This window comes from Hyaena hyaena, unplaced genomic scaffold, assembly GCF_003009895.1.
Source record: "Hyaena hyaena isolate Hyena2069 unplaced genomic scaffold, ASM300989v1 scaffold_1027, whole genome shotgun sequence".
Classification (NCBI taxonomy): domain Eukaryota; kingdom Metazoa; phylum Chordata; class Mammalia; order Carnivora; family Hyaenidae; genus Hyaena; species Hyaena hyaena.
The window spans coordinates 411,523-417,360 of record NW_024081658.1 but is presented as its reverse complement, the minus strand read 5'-3'; the positions used below and the strand labels follow the sequence as shown (position 1 = coordinate 417,360).

The 5,838-nt window shown below is 41.1% G+C and overlaps 1 pseudogene; it reads right to left on the bottom strand.

Moving 5' to 3' along the window:
• Nucleotides 1-1,693: 1,693 nt before the first annotated feature.
• Nucleotides 1,694-5,608, bottom strand: LOC120223636 (annotated as a pseudogene).
• Between the last annotated feature and the right edge of the window lie 230 nt (nucleotides 5,609-5,838).

Sequence of the window (5,838 nt, the reverse complement as noted above, 5' to 3'; positions counted from 1 at the left end):
GGGTGTAAATCCTCATCACTGCTCTTCATTACTTCTCATTACTGCTCTACAATTGTCCTAACCAGTCTCCTGGCCTCTGTCCTTCCCACTGTAACCCAATGAGTATATTGCTGCCAGATGAATGTTCCCTTGGAACAGCTCCAATTATATAGCGCCCCCCGATTATCTCATTGATACTTCTCGCTATCAGAATTTTATGATAATTCCCAGCATTGCATTTGGAGGCCTTCCATGGCTTCATCCCTACATAGAGCTCCCTTATTAGTCAAGTGGAACTGCATGCTATTCCCCAAATCACTTCCTTCCTTATGCTATTCCGTCTTCCTTCCTCTACGGGGCTTCTCATGCCACGTAGGCTGAAATTCTATGCATCCTATAATACTCCACTCAAAGGCCATTGGCCGAGCTTTACTTATACCCTCCAGCTATGGATCTTTTATTGCTTATTTGGAGGAAGGAACCAGTGTTTGCTGCACATCTTTCATATATCAGGCCCGGTGCTGGGCACTTTTCATGTATTTTTCTATTTAGTGTTCATAACATCTCTGAGAAGCCTGTTGGTTCCCCCACTTTCAGATAAGGAAACCAAGGCTCTGAGAGGCAAAGTGTGCTCTAGGTAAGAGTATGGGAGAGCCAGAATTTGAAGCCATATACATGTGGACTTTGAAGGCCATGTTTGTCTCTTTCTGCCAAGCCTCGTTGCTTCCTTCATCATTTCTCTTGCAACAAGAGACTTGAAAAGTGGTATGTGGATTCCTCAATATCTCTCTAATATTGTGGATACTTTTAGTTCAGAAACTTGGTCTTACACATCTTTGCCTACCAGACTGCCTACCACCATGACTGGAATTGTAGAAACTTAAATAATGTGACATTGATATGAAAGTGCCACACTGGCATGACATTGGGGGATTCAGTCAACAAGCCATATGCAACTTACCTCATCAGTAAGCAACCTGTGGAATCATATGCCCATAGAAACATTAGTACAAAGAATCAGATATGGAGTTTTCACTGGTGCAATTCTCTAAAGAGATTCTGAATAGAACAAAAACTAGAGATACTGGCCCTTGCTGTTTGCATCTGGCAAAGTTGGAGGATAGGCTAATGAACATCAGCAAATACTGAAAATGCTTTGTTTATTTGCTTAGATATTCAAAGTGAGCCATTTGCCAAATTTGTGGACCCAAGGACAAGACTGAGACACAAACAAATGTTTTTTCTCAGCCAGCAACAGCTTCTAATACCATCTGGAAACCTATACCAGTTAAGAAAGAAACAAATATGCCTTTTTTTGCTTTCCTTCTAAGACCTCAAAGCTGGTAAATCTGGGATCTGTTGGGGAGGGCAAAGAAGAGAGTTCCAAAAATGGAGGCCCTCCAGAAAAGTCAAGCCCCCCAGAAACCAAGGCCTCAGATTGTGGAAGTGATCGAGAGTGTGTTTATGCTGATCTCAGTGGCTCAGGAACAAAATAGAGGTTGCTGCTATCTCTGTTCACACTGAATGAGCTTCCCTGTGACCCAATTTAGAGTTCAGTCCAACCCTGTAAATTACTACGATATTTTTATTGATACCATGAAAGTGTACCCTAGTTTCTCTATTGTCACAAAAGCATGTTGTTGAAACACTTAAAATATCTTGGCACACTTTAAAAGTGCTTTTTACAAAAGAGACATGAAATTAATGGTGCATTTCAGTCAACACGTCCTTCGCAGTGCTTTCTTTCCCCTTCCTCAAAGCCGCAGAATAAAACAAAGTGGGTCCAAACAAGACCTCTGAACATTTCTGCGATGGGAATAACATCTGGGTAGTCAGGAATGTGAATCAATGTTGCAATCTCCTCGCATACCCTAATGCACACATGAACAGCATTAAGCTAGTTTTATCATCAGATTTCACTTTTCAGTGAAGTTTTAATTACCAACCCTTGTAATGTCATTTCTGGGAGGGGGCCTTGCAGTTTACCTCCTATTTTCTTGCTTCCCAAATCTTTCCTCTGCTGTGCTCCAGCCTCCTCTGTTTCCTGCCCCCATTCAGAAAGCTTCAGATCCAATGTGATCATTCACCATTCCAGCACCATCGGGTTTTTTTGAACACCGTATTATCCTAACCACACAACAGTTTCCAGCCATCAGGCACATAATCTTAGCTGCACATTAGCCTGGAAATGGGCTTTTCCCCCCTTTGGTTATCTTATCCATAACATGTGCAACTATTACCTCATTCATCCTTGTGCTGGTTCCAGAGATTAACCCCGAAACTGTCATGATAAACGCACAATTTAAAAAATAGTCAGTTTCCTCAAACGTCTTGTCAGTCTCGTTTTAAATTTCATCCCCTGTTGTGACATGGCTACTAGAAATTGCTGTCTTTTATACTGTCTCATTTCCAAACATTAGAGCCAAGTATGATGTCATATGGTCTAGTAGCATAGCACTTATCTAAAGGAAAAAGCCCATCCAGAGCTCTCCCCAATGTTTTTATTTGTTATAATAACACGCATAGCCCAAGTTAGAAAACATATTTTTAAAGGAAACCAAAGAGACAAGCTTTAACCTTTAACCATGAAAAAGATTCCCTAAAATTTTAAAGGAAAGACAAATTCTATCCCTTAGACACATTAGGCTTTGACTGGAGAGGGTTTTTCATCAGCATTCAATATTAGCAAGATCTCTCCACTAGTCAAGCTGCAATTTTGTCATAAGCACTGTGCAGGCATTATGGAAAATGTTAGGAAGTGAGAGATAGTGTTCATGTCCAAAGCAATTTAATATTTAATCACTTTTAAAAAGGAAAATACAACAACCAAGACTCTCCCATTTTCTAATTGGCACCAGCGGTGCCATATTTAAATGGCATAAAGGGAAGATGGTGTCATGGGAAACAGAAGGCAAGGACCTAGGAACATGAGAAGGGGCAAGTCTCTTACATCTCCTCATTTATTAGAGATAATCTGTTCTATCTCTGAACACTTGGGAAAGATCAAACAAACAATTCACACAAAGGCACTTTGTGACTATAAAGTACTATATGGTAGCATCTGTCAATTTTAAGTCCCCACTCTTAATTTTCAAAAATTATCAGAAAAAAAAATAAAACAAAACGCAACAAAATAAAATAAAACAAAACTGTGAGAGTCGTCACTCTGCGTGCCATTTGCACTCTGTACACCCTTCTCTCCGAGCACTGACCGCACGGTAGTATGATCCTATCTAACATGATTGTTCCTCCTACAAGCCTACAGCCTCCTTCAATTCTTCTTTATAGCTCTGCTGCCAAGGGCAACCTTAGGCCATGTCTCTTGATTGATTTACATGCTAAGTGAGTACCTATATGAGACCCCAATTTTTATTAATTCATTTCTCATTTTACATCTTTTCATTAAACCCTGAAGCTCTTGTCTTTGCCTCATTTTATGCTGTCTACAAAGAATGTTCATTTTGGTCCTGCTTCCCCAAACTGCTTCTACTCTTACTTCTCTGTGGAGGAAGCACAGGTGGGAGTATAACCTAAGAACCTGGGGATGAAGAGCTAACATCTTCTAGGAGTGAAACTTGAATATAGGAATCCATGATGCAGAGTACAGATGTCTAACTTAGAGAGAAGGGAATGGCTCTGGGGTGCAGACTTCACTGTAGCTCATTAAGGGTGTTGATATGGCCAAAGAAAGGATATGTTCATCACAATCAGAAGAAGATGGTTATCACCAATGGATACATGGAAAGAGAACCAGAAAGATGGATATTGACAGAATGACTACAGCATTGTTGGAGGGAGAGGAAAGATACCCTCCAGTGGAGGGGGCCGCATCACCCTCAGGTGAGGCAGTGAGAAGCACAGGCTTCTGAGATCTGAAATCACCTCAGGCTGAATTCCAACTCTATCATTTACCAGCTGTGTAACCTTTTTTTTTTTCTCCAAAATATTTCCCGTTTTTACCGGGCATACTTACATGCACAATTATTATTTAAACAAATTTATTTCAGTACATAGTTTACAACCAAATATACTGTGAATATTTTCTCTTTTACAACAGTTAAAATACTTGCAAGGTATGGAGAAAACATAATTTATTACACTGCCTCGCTGGGGAAATATAGATAGATTTTTTTTCCCCAAAGATACTTTAGTCTCTTCACCATGCATTGAGAAGAAAGGGGTGTCCTTGTCTTCTATAGCTTTCTATACATGATCGAAACTTGCCTTTCAACTTAGCTTTTTAATTTGCTTCTTGGGCCCATCTAATCATCAACCAGGTAATCCATTTTGGTTTTCCCAATTTCTTTCCCATTTGCTTCCTCTTTTTAGTACCCCTGGTACACACACCCACTTCCAATACTTCAGTATCCTATCCCTCACCTCTAATATCTGTCCCCTGCCCTCTCTTCTTCTCACTTTACAGAGGCTTCCTTTCCTTTTCAAGATGAGGTCTTGATTGATTTTGATCAACTCTCTACCCAAAGCTTTAGCCTCAATTCCACATTAGGAGCAGCCTTTAATAATATGAAGATAGAGTTCAATTATTTAAAGGAAAAAAAGAAAAAAAAAAACCCTTGGTAGAGATACATGTATTAAGAAACATAGAAGTTGGTCACAATGTAGATATAGCTGACTTTTTTTTTTTAAAGAAGATTTTTGGAGAGGGCAGGGCAGAGGAAAGTAGTTAGTACTTTAAGGAAATGTTAGGGACCATGATGAAAATCTGTCCACTATTTCAAGGCGACTAACAAATGATCATCTCCCAGTTAGGACATTGGAATGACAGCCTTTACAGGTTATGAAATTTGCATGACAAATACTGCATATGTGAGTGTCCATAAACTGTAACTTTGAATTTTTAAAAAAATGTTTTAATGTTTATTTATTTTTGAGAGAGAGAGAGAGAGAGAGAGTGCACGCGCATGAGCAGGGGTGGGGCAGAGAGAGAGGGAGACACAGAATCTGAAACAGTTCCTGGCTCCGAGCTGTCTGCACAGAGCCTGATGCAGGGCTCAAACTTAAAAAATGCAAGATCATGACCTGAGCTGAAGCCGGACGCTTAACTGACTGAGCCACCCAGGTGCCCCAATAGTAACTTCATATAGCAAGGCAGATGCCAGCCAGCAAAAAAGTAGTGCCCGAAGATGGCTATTAATTCTGGAGTCCTGGAAACAGGAAGTGCTCATCCATCACATGGCCCCATACCCTGGTAGAAATGTCTGAGGAAAGCAGTGAAGCTGGCCGCAACGGCATTTACACATGGAACACCTCTTGGGCAGCCAGGTGTCACGGGACACAGACTCACAGTTGTCATGCTCCCAGTTCCAGCCATAGAAGGTGGGGAAGGCACACAAAGACCCTATCATGTAGGTTCCCCCATTCAGAGAGCAGGTTTTACTTAGTTCCTAACTATCCTGGATTACTAAGGACAGCACAAATTGGAAAGACCAATGACAAATTGTAGGCTCCTCCTGGGACCATTTGTGATCATCTCTTAAGGTTGGGTCTCCCTGAGAGGGACATGCAAGTTCACGATGGCCCAAACAGCAACTAATTCCAGTTCAAATGCTTTGGAAATGGCCATGAAGAAAATCACACTGCAAGAGAAGCGCTGTATCTTTCTGTGGTCCACAGCTCACTTTCCCCAGAAGATCTTAGGGGAAGCGGGAGCCAGGATGTCCAGGGACCAGGGCTCATCACCAAATTTTGTCCCAAGGAATGCTTTGACCCCAGCCGGAGACTCAGCCTTGCCTGGGACTCTCCTTCCTCAACAACTACCAGCTGTGCCATGGTCTTATGTAAGTCACTTAACTGCTCTGATCTTTGGATTTTCATAGGTAAAATAGTTTTATTGTATAC